Source organism: Engystomops pustulosus, chromosome 8 (genome assembly GCF_040894005.1).
Source record: "Engystomops pustulosus chromosome 8, aEngPut4.maternal, whole genome shotgun sequence".
NCBI lineage: Eukaryota > Metazoa > Chordata > Amphibia > Anura > Leptodactylidae > Engystomops > Engystomops pustulosus.
The window spans coordinates 16,464,636-16,485,218 of NC_092418.1; the positions used below are offsets into that span (position 1 = coordinate 16,464,636).

The window sequence follows — 20,583 nt, forward strand, 5'->3', positions numbered from 1 at the left end:
CCTCTTGAGTGCTGGAGCGGCACTCGACAGCACGTGGCAGCATTAACACAGTCCAATGTAGAAACACACAAAGTCCCTTGGGCCTATACCCGAATGGCAGCAGGGTTAGGCAATACAATTTTTTGTAATAAAGGATAGTCTTTAAGGCCGTAATAAGGCACAGAAGTATCAATCCTGTTCGTGACGCCACTTGCAACATCCCCCACCGGGGCCTAGCCTTTTCTTGGGGCCTGGAGACAGCCTGGGCCCGCAGTACCTGAGTGGCTGGCGGTTGCGGCCTAAGCACGCTATTGTCACGGTGCTTGGTATGGGGAACCGGAGGGCTGTCCTACAGCCTGGCAGGTCTCCAGCAGGGTGGTGTTGGCAAGAAATGATGAGGGAGAGGCTGCTATAGCGGATCTCCCTGGGGCAACCCTTTGGTGTCTAGAGTGTAAGTCTCTGTGTGGTGGACAGGGTGCCGGTGATGATGGTAGTTGTAGTAGCAGGGACCAGACGGAGGCAGAGGTTGAACAAAACAACTTACAGTTCTTTATTGGAACCGCAGGAACTTCAGCAACATGCCGTGAACAAAGTGATGGAGTGCTGGAGAGGTACTTGGAGGGAGCCACAGGAGTAGAGCACCAGCCTGGATGCAGATGGCAGGCTGGGCGGTAGCTGTGTCCTAGTAGGATGCTTCAGCTTGTTCTCAGGGGCTTCAGGTATCACCCTTAAAGGTAGGATGATACCCCTTTCCTCACTACACTAACTCCTAGTTCCACTCTTCAGAGGCAGGGGCTAGGCTCTTCCTGCTCTGGTCTGGTGTGCTAAGGGTACAGACTCCTAAAAGCCTGTACTGGAGAGACTCCAGTCTCCCCCCTGAGCTACAGCTCAGCTAGCTACTAGCTCCTCACATTCTACTCATCTCCTCTAGAACATTCTGGGCAAGGGGTTTTATCATCTCCCCTTGGTCAGGTGGTGGCTGCTCCTCCAATTACCTCTCAGCTTACAGAGACAGGATGCAATACATGTGATTGGTTACTAGACTCTTACATCACACAGAACAATTAACTTCTGCCTTGCCAGGCAGGATTAACCACTGCAATGTCCCCTGTGTTATGTGATGACATGCTGTGGGGCTCATTCGCAAGCACTCCTTCGCCATTGCATCGGCGAGGGTGTTGCAGCGCCATGCCCATGGATGGTAGTTCGGAGGAGGAGGTGGAGGAGGGGTGGGAGGAGGAGGAGGCATAGTAGGCCTGAAACACCTGGACCGAGGTAGGCCCCGCAATCCTCGGCGTCGGCAGTATATGACCAGCCGCAGGGTCAGACTCGGTCCCAGCCTCCACCAAGTTAACCCAATGTGCCGTCAGCGATATATAGTGGCCCTGCCCGGCAGCACTCGTCCACGTGTCCGTGGTCAGGTGGACCTTGTCAGAAACGGCGTTGGTCAGGGCACGGATGATGTTGTCTGACACGTGCTGGTGCAGGGCTGGGACGGCACATCGGGAAAAGTAGTGGCGGCTGGGGACCGAATACCGAGGGGCGGCCGCCGCCATGAGGTTGCGAAAGGCCTCGGTCTCTACTAGCCTATAGGGCAGCATCTCCAGGCTAAGCAATCTGGAGATGTGGACATTAAGGGCTTGGGCGTGCGGGTGGGTTGCACTATATTTGCGTTTCCGCTCCAGCGTCTGGGGTATGGAGAGCTGAACGCTGGTGGATGCTGTGGAGGATCGTGGAGGCGACGATGGGGTTTTTGTGCCAGGGTCCTGGGCAGGGGGCTGACTATCAGCTGACACAGGGGAAGGAGCAGTGGTGTGCACGGCCGGAGGTGAACGGGCTTGTTGCCACTGAGTGGGGTGTTTAGCATTCATATGCCTGCGCATACTGGTGGTAGTTAAGCTAGTAGTGGTGGAACCCCTGCTGATCCTGGTTTGGCAAATGTTGCACACCACAGTCCGTCGGTCATCTGGTGTTTCCTTAAAGAACCTCCAGACTTCTGAAAATCTAGCCCTCACCGCGGGAGCCCTCGCCACGGGAGCTTCACTACGTGACACATTTGGCGCTGATGCACCTGCTCTGGCCCTGCCTCTCCGTCTGGCCCCACCACTGCCTCTTCCAACCTGTTCTGCTATAGGACTCTCCTCCGTCTCAGAAGCACTGTGTTCACCCGGCCTCTCAACCCAGCTTGGGTCTGTCACCTCATCATCCTCTGATCCCTCAGTCTGCTCCCCCCTCGGACTTCCTGCCCTGACAACAACTTCACCACTGTCTGACAACCGTGTCTCCTCATCGTCGGACACCTCTTTACACACTTCCACTACGTCAAGAAGGTCATCATCACCCACAGACTGTGACTGGTGGAAAACCTGGGCATCGGAAAATTGCTCAGCAGCAACCGGACGAGTGGTTTGTGAGTGTGGGAAGGGTCCAGAAAACAGTTCCTCAGAGTATGCCGGTTCAAATGCCAAATTTTCCTGGGAGGGGGCAGACTGGGGGGGAGGAGGCTGAGGTGCAGGAGCTGGAGGAGTGCCGATTTCGGTGACATGGGTGGACTGCGTGGAAGACTGACTGGTGGACAAATTGCTCGAAGCATTGTCGGCAATCCACGACATCACCTGTTCGCACTGTTCTGGCCTCAACAGTGCTCTACCACGAGTCCCAGTAACTTCAGACATGAACCTAGGGAGTGTAGCTCTGCGGCGTTCCCCTGCTCCCTCATAAGCAGGTGGTGTCTCACCCCGGCCAGGACCACGGCCTCTGACCCCTGCAGTAGTTGGACGCCCACGTCCCCGCCCTTGTCCTCTACCCCTAGCCCTCGGGTTAAACATTTTTAAAATGAGAGTTATAACTTTAATTTTTTTTTAACTTTTTTTTGTGTTTTTTTGTTTTTTTTTGTGTTTTTGAGTTTTTAAAACCAAACGATGCTATCCTATTGCTATGGCTATTTTCTAGCCAAGTATGAAAGCACACTACTATGCCAGATGAGATGACACTGAGTTATTAAACAAAATAAACGTAAAATAAAAAGTAAATGGCAGACTGTGCCTAATTGAAATCCAACCCCTAATAAATTTTCCCACTTCGGTCTTTGCAATGGATATGTGCGTCACTACGCGCAAAACACAGCGGTCGCAAGTCTCACTACAAATTGCTCACAATTTGCTAGTAGATGCACTGCAGCAAGTACAGCCACCAGCAGATCAACCAGAAATCAAATATATATAACGCTACTGTAGGCGTAAGTAAGCCGTTTGGATTCTCCTATGGCTATTTTCTAGCCAAGTTTGAAAGCACACTACTATGCAAGATGAGATGACACTGAGTTATTAAACAAAATAAACGTAAAATAAAAAGTAAATGGCAGACTGTGCCTAATTGAAATCAAACCCCTAATAAATTTTCCCACTTTGGTGTTTGAGGTGGATATGTGTGTCACTAAGAGCTAAACACAACGGTAGCAAGTCCCCCTGCAAATTCCTCACAATATGGTACTAGCTGCAAATAAAAAAAAAAAAAGTATAACGTTATTGTAGCCCTAAGAAGGGCTGTTGGGTTCTTGGAGAATCACTCCTGCCTAACAGTAAGCTAATAGAACACCCTAACGCTTTCCCTGACCAGCAGCAGCTCTCTCCCTAGCGGCATCCAGACACAGAATGATCCGAGCAGCGCGGGCAGCGGCTAGTCTATCCCAGGGTCACCTGATCTGGCCAGCCAACCACTGCTATCGACGTGTAAGGGTACCACGTCATGCTGGGTGGAGTGCAGAGTCTCCTGGCTTGTGATTGGCTCTGTTTCTGGCCGCCAAAAAGCAAAACGGCGGGAGCTGCCATTTTCTCGAGCGGGCGAAGTATTCGTCCGAGTAACGAGCAGTTTCGAGTACCCTAATGCTCGACCGAGCATCAAGCTCGGACGAGCATGTTCGCTCATCTCTAGTAATCACCTATGTAGAGCACGACAAGGGTCCTCACACTGCTGTGCTCTGTGCTGTCTGCTGCCAGTGTTATGTATTGTCCCTGGAGAGATGTGTAATCAGACCTCACACTGCTGTGCTCTGTGCCCTCTGCAGCCAGTGTTGTGTATTGTCCCTGGAGAGAAGTGCAATCAGACTTTTGTGTATGTTGTAAGTAGCAGCAGGACTGTGATGTATGGATTTAGATTCTAGACTTGTTTCTTCTTCAAGTGTCCTCACCCTGCTGTGCTCTGTGCTCTCTGCAGCTAGTGTTAGGTATTAATCCTGGAGAGATGCATAATCAGACCTTGTTGTCCGTCATCTGTAGCAGCTGGACTGTGAATATATATTCCAGGTTTGGGGCATGTCCTTACACTGCTGTGCTCTTTGCCAGTTTTAGGTATTACCTCTGGAGAAATGTATAATCAGACCTTTGTGTTTAGTAGCAGCAGGACTGATATACGGAGCTATATTCTAGGATAGTACTGGGGTTGTGTCCTCACACTGCCGTGCTCTGTGCTATTTGCAGCAAGTTTTAGGTTTTGACCTTGGAGCGATGTATAATCAGACCTTTGTGTCTGTTAGTAGCAGCAGAACTGTGATATGTGAATATATATTCCAGGTTTGGGGGCATGTCCACACAATACTGTGCTCTGTGCTCTCTCCAGCCAGTGTTAGATATTTTCACTTGTGTTTTAGTAGCAGCAGGACTGTGATTTAGATTCCTGGATTGTATCTTTTGGTAACATGTCCATACATTGCTGTGCACTCAGCTTGCTTCATAGCCCCTCTTTTCCATCAATATTATAACAGTGAAGGGAAACAGTTTAATGCAGTGAGCTAAGAGCACAGCAGGGTGAGGACAGCCCCCAATGCCAAAATCCTGGAATATAAATCCATATATCACAGTCCTGCTGCTACTAACAACGAACATAAAAGTCTGATTATACATCTCCCCAGGAAAAATACATAACACCTGCCGACAGGTTCAGTAATAGTGACATCTGTGTGTATGTGGCCTTTCTCTGTCACTGTGCTTGCTGTGAGAGGGGAGAGGGAGTAGCCTCATAACAGGTGTGGACACAAGGGAACAACATCAGAACGAGCCCAGAGTGATGTTTGCTTGGAATGATAAGAACACTTTACTTTTTTGGAAATGAAACCGAATTGTATTTAATGATCTTTTTACCGGCCTGTGACTGCAGCTCCCACAACCCATAACCTGCGATATAATACACACTACCTGCACGTGTAACATAACATCATGGAGAAAGCTGGATATATTGTATCACTTATCTATATAAATAATGTACATACAAAGTATATGCATACATGACTCCAAAGCTGCGCTCACTATTCTGCTGCTGGTGCAGTCACTGTACATACATGACATTACTTATCCTGTACTGATCCTGAGTTACATCCTGTATTATACTCCAGAGCTGCACTCACTATTCTGCTGCTGGTGCAGTCACTGTGCACATACATGACATTACTTATCCTGTACTGATCCTGAGTTACATCCTGTATTATACTCCAGAGCTGCACTCACTATTCTGCTGCTGGTGCAGTCACTGTGTACATACATGACATTACTTATCATGTACTGATCCTGTGTTACATCCTGTATTATACTCCAGAGCTGCACTCACTATTCTGCTGCTGGTGCAGTCACTGTGTACATACATGACATTACTTATCCTGTACTGATCCTGAGTTACATCCTGTATTATACTCCAGAGCTGCACTCACTATTCTGCTGGTGCAGTCACTGTGTAAATACATGACATTACTTATCCTGTACTGATCCTGAGTTACATCCTGTATTATACCCAAGAGCTGCACTCACTATTCTGCTGCTGGTGCAGTCACTGTGTACATACATGACATTACTTATCCTGTACTGATCCTGAGTTACATCCTGTAAATCTTTTATTTTATATAAAAATGAAAAACATAACAACAATAAACATAAATGAAGCCATAACTTCTGGCAAAATAATTACAACAAATATAATCGAAAATAAACTTACAAAACCTCCTGGCCCAGCCACACACACTCACCACATACTCAGCATGAGAACAACCAAAACCCTCACACAGTCCCACCACCTAATTTTTTTTTTTTTTTTTTTAATAATTTTTTTTTATTTTTTTTTTATATATATATATATTTTTTTTTCCCATAAATAACTAAAGAATACACAACAAAAAAAAGACATAAAACAGGAAATAAAAACATTAAATATAACTAACTAAATCCCACGCCCATCACCCTCCCCCCAGACACTGGTCTAACGTCCAAAGTTTGCGCTATATAGTCCAGACCAGTGCCCAGGATCGTATAGTCCAAATCCCGTCCACCCCCCTCCCAACCTAACACCCTAACACCAACACCCCAAAACCAACCAGCCTATATACACAAGAACTATAACTACATATAACTATAAATAAATACACACTGTACACAAGATACAAATACATTAAACAAATCAACATAACAAAACCAAACCACATAAAGCCCAGGTTCGGCGCCTGCAAGCCCCACATCACTACATGCTCAGATACAAAACAAAAATCTACTGTGCAGCATCAGCCCCAACACCAGGAGTGGAGATGACAGACTAAGGGACACTAAAGGAGAACCCCCTCCAAAGGAGAGAGGCCCTCCCCGTGCCCAGCCTCTCATACTCCAGAGAGCGCACCTTCACCAGGTCACCCAGAATGTTCCTAACCACCTCATCCACCGGGAGGATTTTACGCTGCGTCGATACTAAACACCGTGCGTTCCACGTGTGGTACCTGACCACTAGACTGACTAGGAATAACGTGCAGCGGTCCCGGGCACCCAGGCCTCTGAATGCTCCATAGGCCCACTCCGCATAGGAGAGACCGGCCAACCCGGGCCAATGGATGGAAGCGCCCACCCGGTTGTACACCTCTGTGTTAAAGGGGCACTGAAGCAGGAAGTGGTCCATGCTCTCCAGCAGGCCACCGCACTCCTCCCGGGGACAACCCCTTTCCTCAGAGCTCCTACACTTCAGATTGTCCCTCACACACAGCTTTCCATGGAAGCAGCGCCAAGTCAAGTCCCAAAACTTCAAGGGGATCCTGATGGAATTCAAAAGACCTAAACCCACCCCCAGATCCCGACTTGGGCAATCCCTGAGGGCCAGAGGCTTCTGGAAATGGGTCAACAGAACCCTTTTGTCAAGGACTTTCCTTGACATGGTCCTGATCTCCCACATTCCCAGACCCCACCGGCGAATCACCTTCAGAACCGGGGTAGCGTAAGCCGGAAGATGCCCATGTGGTGTACGGAGATCCTTCACTTGTCCTCCTGTCTCCCATTCCTGGAAGAAAGGCCAAAACCATCCCCTGCAGGAGTATACCCACGGAGGAGCCCTCTCTTTCCAGAGGTTTGCGATATTGATCTTAAGAAAGGTATTCACTAGGAACACCACAGGGTTGACCATACACAACCCTCCTTGTCTCCTCGTGCGGTAAGTAACCTCCCTCTTGATTAGGTTCAGCCTATTCCCCCATAACAGCTGGAAGAACAGACTGTAGACCCGAGTCCAGAGGGGTTCTGGCAACATGCACACACTGCCCAGATATATCAGCAATGGGAGCAGGTAAGTTTTAATCAAGTTCACCCTTTCCCTGAGGGTCAAAGACCAACCCTTCCACTGGTCCACCTTCTGGGCGGCGATCTTAAGCCTGCCATCCCAGTTTTGCATGGGGTAATCCCCCTGGCCAAATTCGATGCCGAGAACTTTGGCAGAATCTTGGGGCCCTGGAAGAGTGTCCGGGAGATCAAACCCTGGATCCCCCTCTCCCAGCCAGAGACTCTCACACTTATCCCGGTTGATCTTGGACCCAGAAGCCTCTGAGTAGCGGTCAACCTCTGACATCACCCATTGCGCCTCCCCTCTCGAGGACACAAAAACGGTGACATCATCGGCATACGCTACCACCCTTAGAGTGGCTTCCGGTGCCGCCTGGTCCATCCCGACTCCCACCAACGGCCCACGATCAACCCTCCTAAGGAATGGGTCAATCGCGAACACGTATAAAAGTGGGCTCAGAGGACAACCCTGGCGAACACCAGACCCAACCTCAAAAGAGCAGCCAATCCAACCGTTCACAAGCGGGAAACTCTCTGCCCCTGTGTACAAAACCTTAAGCCAATTGACAAACTCCCCCGGCAGGCCATACCTCAGAAGGACAGACCAGAGGTACTCGTGGTTAACCCGATCAAACGCTTTTGCCTGATCCAAGGACAGCAAGTACCCCTTCCAGTTACCAGCCCTGCCCTGCTCCACTGCCTCCCGAACACAAAGCACAGCACTAAATGTACTGCGGCCTGGAACAGAGCAGTGCTGGGTCCCCGAAAGGAGCCGGGGCGCAAACTGCACCAGCCGATTAAACAGCACCTTTGCCAAAACCTTTCTGTCCGTATTGAGAAGCGCTATGGGACGCCAGTTCTCAATACGAGATCGGTCCTTACCCTTTGACAGAATGATCAGGGCAGACCTCCTCATTGACTTCGGCAGAGCGCCCGAGGAAAGACACTCATTGAATACCTCAGTCAAGAGGGGAACCAAGGCGTCCTTAAAGGTTTTATAAAACTCAGATGTTAAGCCATCCGGACCTGGCGATTTCTTGAGGGCGAGCCCTTCAATCGCCAGGCTGACTTCCTCTTCCCTGATCATCTCTGTCAAAACATCAAGAGAGGGGTCTACTCCTGGCTCAGGGACAGTTTCAGCCAGGAAAGCCGACATCACATCCCGATCTAGATCCTTCCTGCCCAAGAGGTGCGAGTAGAAGGATCTGACGACCTCCAGAATCCCTGATCTGGACCTTTTCAGGGATCCCGTACTGTCAACCAGTCCTGTGACAACTTTACCATTCACTGACATCTTGCAGTTTCTGTAAGGGTCGGGCGAGCGGTACTTCCCGTAATCCCTCTCAAAAACCAAAGATGCGTGTCTATCGTACTGACACCTCTTCAGCAAGGATTTCACTCTGGAGATGTCCTCACGACTACCTCCAGTCGAGACGAGATGCTCGAGTTTCCTCCTCAGGCCCTGATACAGGCGGTACCTGTCCAGGCTCCTGAGGCTCGAGAGCTGGCGGAAGAATCTCGCCACCCTTTTCTTGAGCATCTCCCACCACTCTGACTTACTGCTACAAAGGCCCAGCAATGGTACCTGGCTCTGAAGAAAGTCCTCAAAGGATTGTCTTATCCCTGCTTCTTCCAGGAGAGACGAATTGAGCTTCCAGTAGCCTCTTCCCATCCGGGGGGTCTCTGTAACATTCAGAGAAAACAAAATTAAACAGTGGTCGGAGAACTCCACCTCAACAACGGACACTGCTGAAGAAATGGCTTCCTCCTTTAAATAAAACCTGTCTATTCTAGACCTGCAGCTACCCCTATAATAGGTGAACCCCGCGTGGCCTGGGGTGTGCCGGATGTGGACATCCACCAGGCGAGCCTCACTAGCTATGCTATTAAGAGCGACGCTATCATAAGTCAGCTTGTCTCTGGAACCTCCCCTATCCTGGGACCTCGTGACAGCATTGAAGTCCCCTCCAAAGACCACCTGCCGACTTGTAAAAAGGTACGGCTTGATCCTCATAAAGAGACACTTCCTGTCCCACTTGGACTGGGGACCATAGATGTTAATAAGACGAAGTTCTTGTCCCTTCATGAGGACATCCAGGATCAGGCACCTCCCCATTTCTAACTCAATAACTCGTCGGCATTCTACCGGTGCGGTAAAAAGGACCGCCACTCCGCTATACGGCTCGGCCGCAAGAGACCAATAGGACGGCCCGTGTCTCCATTCCCTCTTAGCTTTAAACACGGCCGCCAAATCTGGCAGCCTGGTCTCCTGCAAAAATAAAATGTCGGCTTCAACGCGGCCGAGAAAATCAAAGGCCGCAAATCTAGCCGCATCAGACTTAATGCTGGCGACATTAATGGACGCCAGCGTCAACGGAGTGGGTGCCGCCATCATGAGTGATTGAGTTAGACGGCTTTTTTCTTACTACCTCCCTTCCCTCTACTGTCCTCTGAGGATGATCCCTTTTCCCTTTTACCTTCAGAATTGGGGCAACTTCTTTTTAACGAAATTGAGGTGTCCATGTTATTACTGGCCCCCAAGGACCCACCCGGACCACCCTCTCCTTCGTCCTTGTCTCCTGACTCTGAGTCAGTCTCCCACTCTGAGGACCCAGCATCCCCAGAGGATAGAGACTCGGCGCCCCCTGCAGGCTGCTCCGCCGCCACCTCCAGAACCCCACCCTCAGCCCCTCCTTCCGAGGAGGCGATCTCATCGAGGGTGAGGAACCGGTTGGAAAGCTCAACCAGAGGGGAGGAAGTTTTCCCTTCCTTAGGTACCTTAGATACGCCGCGCTTTTTCTTTTTCTGCTTGCGCTTATTTTCTAGCCAAATCCTGTTATCCTCATCCATACTCTCATAATGGGAGGACGTGGAGGACATGGCACCTTTCTCGCGCTCCATCCTCCTGACCTCCTCATCCAACTCATCATCCCTCAGGGCCTCAGTAGCATGATCAGCCTCTGAGGAAGGACCAAGGGTCACCCCAGCAACCTGAGGCTTCCCCAGTTCTCTCCCTTTTTGTCTGGCTTCAAGCCGCCTCAACTGAGAAGGTGACTTATTCTTACTTTTCTTCACAGGCCCCTCAGCTCCTCCACCTCTGCTGGTACCTTCCCCAGCAGAAGCAACCTCATGGCTCTCCTCCACTGGGGTCACAACCGCATTGGCAAAGGAGCGAGGACAACGGCTGAAAGGGTGACCGAGCTCACCACACAGGTTACACCTAATGTCCTTACAGGATGCAGCGAGATGACCTAGCCCACCACACAAAGCGCACTTCTGCACTTGGCAGCTGGCGCTAAAGTGTGTGGGGTCACCGCACCTGTGACAGACCTTCGGCTGCCCCTGGTAGAAAATCAGGATTCTTTCCCGTCCAAGAAAGGCTGAAGAGGGAATGTGGGCGACTGTGCCGCCTGAACACTTCAACTTCATCATGAAGGTCCAGGCCCCAGACCAAATGCCAAATTCATCGCGGTTTTTCTGAGGTACCTGTACAACCTCACCATAACGACTCAGCCAAGTCATGATGTCCATGCAAGAAAGTGACTCGTTACGGGTCAAAACGGTCACTTTCTTGACTGTGTTTTGGCGAGACACTGCTTGCACAGCAAAGTCTCGCCATGCGGGCTCGTTCTTTGCCAGCTCATAATTCGACCAGAAGAGCTCTAAGCCCTCCGGCCGAACAAAGCTGACATCGAACTCCGGAGTACCATAAGGATGTATCAGGGCAAAGATGTCACTAGCCCTAAAGTTCATCTTCAGGAGGAGCTCCACCACCCTTGACCTGGGTGGGCATGCGTCACTGCCCCTCCAGCGAAGACGAACCACATTCCTACGGGAAGCTCCGGGCCCGGTTGTGGGTAAAGACCATACAGTCTCTCCCCCCCTTTTCTCTTGGAAGGCTGCCAGGCCATGTCTGTCTGTCCAGAAGGACAGATCAACCTCTCTCCCCTCTACATTGATTGACTTTTCCCCTCTCCTGAGAGCCTCCAGAAGACGCCTTTGCAAAACGCTGTTCCCAGAGCCAGGAGACAAGGAGTTAACCCCACTTGCCCCAGCGGTGACACTCGCATAGCTCCTTATGGGAGCGGCCACCACTGGGGGTGCAGATGGATCAGCACTCCTACCAGGATCCCCCCCATCACCATTCACCACCCCCACATTCACCACACTATGTACATTACTGCCTCGCTTCCTTGCATCACTGCCTCGCTTCCTTGCATCACTCACACCAGCTGGGCCAGGAGGACCTGGGGTTGCCTCGGCGTCACTGGACACTGGGGGTAGAGCCACCTCCATAGCTGATACAGCCTGAGAAGAGGCAGCTCCAACCCCGATCTTACTTGTGCCCTCTGCTTCATTGGCATTAACCCCTTGTTGTCCAGTAGTTTTTCGCTGCTCGCTGGATGCAAGAGGCCTCTTGTCTTTATTAACTCCGGACAGTCTCTTATGGTCATCTCCAGGGTCAGATGCACCAATACAAAATAACACTTTTCCTGTGCCCTTTCCCACAGGCTGCACAGGACGATTGGGAGGCGCTGCACCACAAGCCCCAGCAGCCCCATCACACTGCCGCTGCTCACCGGAGCTAGATGCAGCCACAGCGCTAGGGGCCACAGGAGCCACCGTCTCTGGCACCGGGCCACCCCCCCCTCCCACTGGGGGGCAGCGCACAGTACCAGGACCTGCTGGATCGCCCTCACTGTCCGGCCTTTCAGCCGATGCCTTCCCTGCACCATCCTTGCTACTACAAACAAGGCTGGTGCTCTGCGCCATGATGGAACGTGGCTTTGCACTCTCCCCGCACCCTGGCACCGAGTCCACTGCAGGATTCGTGCTGGGCTGGGTAACGGGGCCTACACGACAGGCTGGCACTGCTGCCCGCCCGGAGGAAACAGGGAGGGGACGAAACACCAGATTCACCTCCTGAGACGCCTTGATCTTCTTGGCTCTCTTCTTTCTCTTTAGGTCGTCATCTGGCATATCATCGCCGAAGGAAAAGTTCTGGAGGTGAACTGGGGACTCAAGCTGACGTATTTGAGCCATTAGCGCCCCTCCCTGACCGCTGCCATCACTTTCCTCCTCCAGGTTGGCAGAGCCGCAGCCTGATGGTAATGGCGCTTGCTCCGCAGGCAGCCTGTCGTGCGAGGCCTGCTGGTGTTGGCGCAGGCCACCAGACGGACACGGCAGGTCTTCCTCATCCTCCTCATCATCGCCATCATCCGCCTGGATCTCAAGCCCCTTCAGCTTTCTCAGCTTATCCTGGCGCATTTCTTCAAACCTCATGTCGTTCTCCAGCTTTTCCCGGAACGGACCGCTGTTGTCACGGATAAGCCGACGCTTCTCCTCCAGAGCGGTGACCTCGGCTTTAAGCCTGTTGATGGTGATAAGAAGATCAGGTTTCTTCTTCTTAGTGGCCACCCCCGCTAGGGCCAAGGTCTCCCTTATCTCCTCCTGGAGCCTCCTCAGCGCTTTTCCGGCTTCCTCGTACTCACGGAGGTGCTCAGCAATCCGGGAGCCATAGATGGTAGCAGACTCCCGGGTTTTTAGATCTCCCCATGCCTTTTCCACACCTCCGTGAGCACCCAGCTTTCCAGCTGAACCACCCAGCTTTCCCGCACATACACCCAGCTTTCCAGGAGGAGCACTTAGGCTGATGTCACTTGCCTTGATCTTTTGTGTTCCGGAGACCTTGCGGCTTCCCTGGGTCTTGGGGGTGGCAGCCGAGGTCACATCGCTGCGTCCTTGGCTCCGGGCAGATCTTCTTACCCCCTCCGCTTTGGCCGGTATCTGGCTTCTCCTGCCCCCCGCCGGCCTGGTCCGGGAGACAGGAGCCTGGGACTTTCCTGCAGGATTCATCCCAGTGAACCCACTCCCTCCCTGGGGAGGAGAGAGCAGGCCTGGGTGGATCGGTCTTCCACCAGGTGGTGCAGGAGCTCAGCAGCACACAACCACACCCTTCAGTAGCACACAGCAGAATGAGATTGCACGCACTATTCTGCTGCTGGTGCAGTCACTGTGTACATACATAACATTACTTATCCTGTACTGATCCTGAGTTACATCCTGTATTATACTCCAGAGCTGCACTCACTATTCTGCTGCTGGTGCAGTCACTGTGTACATACATGACATTACTTATCCTGTACTGATCCTGAGTTACATCCTGTATTATACTCCAGAGCTGCACTCACTATTCTGCTGCTGGTGCAGTCACTGTGTACATACATGACATTACTTATCCTGTACTGATCCTGAGTTACATCCTGTATTATACTCCAGAGCTGCACTCACTATTCTGCTGCTGGTGCAGTCACTGTGTACATACATGACATTACTTATCCTGTACTGATCCTGAGTTACATCCTGTATTATACTCCAGAGCTGCACTCACTATTCTGCTGCTGGTGCAGTCACTGTGTACATACATGACATTACTTATCCTGTACTGATCCTGAGTTACATCCTGTATTATACTCCAGAGCTGCACTCACTATTCTGCTGCTGGTGCAGTCACTGTGTACATACATGACATTACTTATCCTGTACTGATCCTGAGTTACATCCTGTATTATACTCCAGAGCTGCACTCACTATTCTGCTGCTGGTGCAGTCACTGTGTACATACATGACATTACTTATCCTGTACTGATCCTGAGTTACATCCTGTATTATACTCCAGAGCTGCACTCACTATTCTGCTGCTGGTGCAGTCACTGTGTACATACATGACATTACTTATCCTGTACTGATCCTGAGTTACATCCTGTATTATACCCCAGAGCTGCACTCACTATTCTGCTGCTGGTGCAGTCACTGTGTACATACATGACATTACTTATACTGTACTGATCCTGAGTTACATCCTGTATTATACCCCAGAGCTGCACTCACTATTCTGCTGCTGGTGCAGTCACTGTGTACATACATGACATTACTTATACTGTACTGATCCTGAGTTACATCCTGTATTATACTCCAGAGCAGCACTCACTATTCTGCTGCTGGTGGAGTCACTGTGTACATACATGACATTACTTATCCTGCACTGATCCTGAGTTACATCCTGTATTATACTCCAGAGCTGCACTCACTATTCTGCTGGAGTCACTGTGTACATACATGACATTACTTATCCTGTACTGATCCTGAGTTACATCCTGTATTATACTCCAGAGCTGCACTCACTATTCTGCTGGAGTCACTGTGTACATACATGACATTACTTATCCTGTACTGATCCTGAGTTACATCCTGTATTATACTCCAGAGCTGCACTCACTATTCTGCTGCTGGTGCAGTCACTGTGTACATACATGACATTACTTATCCTGTACTGATCCTGAGTTACATCCTGTATTATACTCCAGAGCTGCACTCACTATTCTGCTGCTGGTGCAGTCACTGTGTACATACATAACATTACTTATCCTGTACTGATCCTGAGTTACATCCTGTATTATACTCCAGAGCTGCACTCACTATTCTGCTGCTGGTGCAGTCACTGTGTACATACATGACATTACTTATCCTGTACTGATCCTGAGTTACATCCTGTATTATACTCCAGAGCTGCACTCACTATTCTGCTGCTGGTGCAGTCACTGTGTACATACATGACATTACTTATCCTGTACTGATCCTGAGTTACATCCTGTATTATACTCCAGAGCTGCACTCACTATTCTGCTGCTGGTGCAGTCACTGTGTACATACATGACATTACTTATCCTGTACTGATCCTGAGTTACATCCTGTATTATACTCCAGAGCTGCACTCACTATTCTGCTGCTGGTGCAGTCACTGTGTACATACATGACATTACTTATCCTGTACTGATCCTGAGTTACATCCTGTATTATACCCCAGAGCTGCACTCACTATTCTGCTGCTGGTGCAGTCACTGTGTACATACATGACATTACTTATACTGTACTGATCCTGAGTTACATCCTGTATTATACCCCAGAGCTGCACTCACTATTCTGCTGCTGGTGCAGTCACTGTGTACATACATGACATTACTTATACTGTACTGATCCTGAGTTACATCCTGTATTATACTCCAGAGCTGCACTCACTATTCTGCTGCTGGTGCAGTCACTGTGTACATACATGACATTACTTATCCTGTACTGATCCTGAGTTACATCCTGTAGATCTTTTATTTTATATAAAAGTAAAAAACATAACAATACAAACAAAACATAATATACAATATATACAATATCTTACCTGCTGGTCCAGCCCCATTCACACCTAGCAAAAACAATAACTTAAAATACACCGAAATGAATGAACACCAAATACCACAACCCCCACCCAACCAATTATCACAACCTAAACCAAACCAATAAACAAAGACAAGCCACACCCACAAATAAACATAAATGACTATAAATATACATAAACCCACCCCACACCCTCTAATAACAAACCACCCCACACCCTTTTTTTTTTTTTTTTTAAATATATAATAACAAATACACACTACACTAAACTAAATCCCTCGCCCGCACCCTCCCCTTCCCCCCAGACACTGGTCTAATGTCCAAAGTTTGCGTTAAGTAGTCCAGACCAGTGAGTTACATCCTGTAGATCTTTTATTTTATATAAAAATAAAAAACATAACAATACAAACCAAACATAAAATATAATATATACAAAATATATACAATGTCTTACCTGCTGGTCCAGCCACATTCACTCCTAGCAAAAACAATAATTTAAAATACACCAAAAATAAATAAACACCAAATATCACAACCCCCACCCAACCGATTGTCACATCCTCAACCAAACCAATAAACAATAAGACAAGCCACACCCACAAATAAACATAAATGACTATAAATATACATAAACCCACCCCACACCCTCTAATAACAAACCACCCCACACAGATCACATCCCACACCCATTTTTTTTTTTTTTTTTTAATAAATATAAATATATAATAACAAACACATAATACACATAACACTACACTAAACTAGATCCCTCGCCCGCACCCTCCCCTTCCCCCCAGACACTGGTCTAACGTCCAAAGTTTGCGTTAAGTAGTCCAGACCAGTGCCCAGGGTCATAGAGTCCAAGGTCAGTTCATAAATCCCAAAATCCCACCACCATCACCCCCCTCCCAACCTAACACTATGTCCCAAACCCCACTATATACAATATATACAATATATACACTGATTACAACATAACATAAAGAAAACAGAATACAAATAAAACCTGAACAACATAAATACAAACCACATAAAGCCCAGGTTTGGCATCTGCAAGCCCTTACATCACTTCTTGCTCAGATACAAAACAAAAATCTACTGTGCAGCTTCAGCCCAACACCAGGAGCGGAGATGACAGACTAAGGGACACTAAAGGAGAACCCCCTCCAAAGGAGAGAGGCCCTCCCCGTGCCCAGCCTCTCATACTCCAGAGAGCGCACCTTCACCAGGTCACCCAGAATGTTCCTAACCACCTCATCCACCGGGAGGATTTTACGCTGCGTCGATACTAAACACCGTGCGTTCCACGTGTGGTACCTGACCACTAGACTGACTAGGAATAACGTGCATCGGTCCCGGCCACCCAGGCCTCTGAATGCTCCATAGGCCCACTCCGCATAGGAGAGACCGGCCAACCCGGGCCAATGGATGGAAGCGCCCACCCGGTTGTACACCTCTGTGTTAAAGGGGCACTGAAGCAGGAAGTGGTCCATGCTCTCCAGCAGGCCACCGCACTCCTCCCGGGGACAACCCCTTTCCTCTGAGCTCCTACACTTCAGATTGTCCCTCACACACAGCTTTCCATGGAAGCAGCGCCAAGTCACGTCCCAAAACTTCAAGGGGATCCTGATGGAATTCAATAAACTCAAACCCACCCCAAGATCCCGACTTGGGCAATCCCTGAGGGCCAGAGGCTTCTGGAAATGGGTCAACAGAACCCTTTTGTCAAGGATTTTCCTCGACAAGGTCCTGATCTCCCACATTCCCAGACCCCACCGGCGAATCACCTTCAGAACCGGGGTAGCGTAAGCCGGAAGATGCCCATGCGGTGTGCGAAGATCCTTCACTTGTCCTCCTGTCTCCCATTCCTGGAAGAAAGGCCGAAACCATCCCCTACAGGAGTATACCCACGGAGGAGCCCTCTCTTTCCAGAGGTTTGCTACATTGATCTTAAGAAAGGTATTCACTAGGAACACCACAGGGTTGACCATACACAACCCTCCTTGTCTCCTCGTGCGGTAAGTAACCTCCCTCTTGATAAGGTTCAGCCTATTCCCCCATAACAGCTGGAAGAACAGACTGTAGACCCGAGTCCAGAGGGGTTCTGGCAACATGCACACACTGCCCAGATAAATCAGCAACGGGAGCAGGTAAGTTTTAATCAGGTTCACCCTTTCCCTGAGGGTCAAAGACCAACCCTTCCACTGGTCCACCTTCTGAGCGGCGATCTTAAGCCTGCCGTCCCAGTTTTGCATGGGGTAATCCCCCTGGCCGAATTCGATGCCGAGAACTTTGGCAGAGTCCTGGGGCCCTGGAAGAGTGTCCGGGAGATCAAAGCCTGGATCCCCCTCTCCCAGCCAGAGACTCTCACACTTATCCCGGTTGATCTTGGACCCAGAAGCCTCTGAGTAGCGGTCAACCTCTGACATCACCCATTGCGCCTCCCCTCCCGAGGACACGAAAAGGGTGACATCATCAGCATACGCTACCACTCTAAGAGTGGCTTCCGGTGCTGCCCGATCCATCCCGACTCCCACCAACGGCCCACGATCCACCCTCCTCAGGAATGGGTCAATCGCGAACACGTATAAAAGTGGGCTCAGAGGACAACCCTGGCGAACACCAGACCCAACCTCAAAAGAGCGGCCAATCCAACCGTTCACAAGCGGGAAACTCTCTGCCCCTGCGTACAAAACCTTTAGCCAATTGACAAACTCCCCCGGCAGGCCATACCTCAGAAGGACAGACCAGAGGTACTCGTGGTTAACCCGATCAAATGCTTTTGCCTGATCCAAGGACAGCAAGTACCCCTTCCAGTTACCAGCCCTGCCCTGCTCCACTGCCTCCCGAACACAAAGCACAGCACTAAATGTACTGCGGCCTGGAACAGAGCAGTGCTGGGTCCCCGAAAGGAGCCGGGGCGCAAACTGCACCAGCCGATTAAACAGCACCTTTGCCAAAACCTTTCTGTCCGTATTGAGAAGCGCTATGGGACGCCAGTTCTCAACACGAGATCGGTCCTTACCCTTTGACAAAATGATCAGGGCAGACCTCCTCATTGACTTCGGCAGAGCGCCCGAGGAAAGACACTCATTATATACCTCGGTCAAGAGGGGAACCAAGGCGTCCTTAAAGGTCTTATAGAACTCAGATGTTAAGCCATCCGGACCTGGCGATTTCTTGAGGGCGAGCCCTTCAATCGCCCGGCTGACTTCCTCTTCCCTGATCATCTCTGTCAAAATATCAAGAGAGGGGTCTACTCCTGGCTCAGGGACAGTTTCAGCCAGGAAAGCCGACATCACATCCCGATCTAGATCCTTCCTGCCCAAGAGGTGGGAGTAGAAAGATCTGACGACCTCCAGAATCCCTGATCTGGACCTTTTCAGGGATCCCGTACTGTCAACCAGTCCTGTGACAACTTTACCATTCACTGACATCTTGCAGTTTCTGTAAGGGTCGGGCGAGCGGTATTTCCCGTAATCCCTCTCAAAAACCAAAGATGCGTGTCTATCGTACTGACACCTCTTCAGCAAGGATTTCACTCTGGAGATGTCCTCACGACTACCTCCAGTCGAGACGAGATGCTCGAGTTTCCTCCTCAGGCCCTGATACAGGCGGTACCTGTCCAGGCTCCTGAGGCTCGAGAGCTGGCGGAAGAATCTCGCCACCCTTTTCTTGAGCATCTCCCACCACTCTGACTTACTGCTACAAAGGCCCAGCAATGGTACCTGGCTCTGAAGAAAGTCCTCAAAGGATTGTCTGATCTCCGCTTCTTCCAGGAGAGACGAATTGAGCTTCCAGTAGCCTCTTCCCATCCGGGGGGTCTCTGTAACATTCAGAGAAAACAAAATTAAACAGTGGTCGGAGAACTCCACCTCAACAACGGACACTGCTGAAGAAATGGCTTCCTCCTTTAAATAAAACCTGTCTATTCTAGACCTGCAGCTACCCCTATAATAGGTGAACCCCGCGTGGCCTGGGGTGTGCCGGATGTGGACATCCACCAGGCGAGCCTCACTAGCTATGCTATTAAGAGCGACGCTATCATAAGTCAGCTTGTCTCTGGAACCTCCCCTATCCTGGGACCTCGTGACAGCATTGAAGTCCCCTCCAAAGACCACCTGCCGACTTGTAAAAAGGTAGGGCTTGATCCTCATAAAGAGACACTTCCTGTCCCACTTGGACTGGGGACCATAGATGTTAATTAGGCGAAGTTCTTGTCCCTTCATGAGGACATCCAGGATCAGGCACCTCCCCATTTCTAACTCAATAACTCGTCGGCATTCTACCGGTGCGGTAAAAAGGACCGCCACTCCGCTATACGGCTCGGCCGCAAGAGACCAATGGGAAGGCCCGTGTCTCCATTCCCTCTTAGCTTTAAACACGGCCGCCAAATCTGGCAGCCTGGTCTCCTGCAAAAATAAAATGTCGGCTTCAACTCGGCCGAGAAAATCAAAGGCCGCAAATCTAGCCGCATCAGACTTAATGCTGGCGACATTAATGGACGCCAGCGTCAACGGAGTGGGTGCCGCCATCATAAGTGATTGAGTTAGACGGCTTTCTTTTTACCCATCTTACCACCACCCTCGGGAAATGAACACCCCCTTTTTAGACATATTGTGGTGTCCATCTCCCGCACCTCTAATGCTTCAGGGGCAGATCCAGGACCTGCCCCCTCATCCTCGTCTCCAGACTCTGGGCCAGTCTCCCCTCCTGAGGACCCTGACTCCCCAGGGGGAGACTCGGCACCTCCTGCAGGCTCCGCCACCTCTGGCCCTTCACCCTCAGCCCCTCCATC

The 20,583-nt window shown here is 50.2% G+C and overlaps 1 protein-coding gene across 3 annotated transcripts in view; it reads left to right on the top strand.

Annotated features, from left to right (window-relative positions):
* Positions 1-20,583, top strand: part of SLC5A10 (solute carrier family 5 member 10) — a 106,544-nt gene that overhangs the window by 22,570 nt on the left and 63,391 nt on the right. The gene's annotated exons all lie outside the window — the stretch shown is intronic.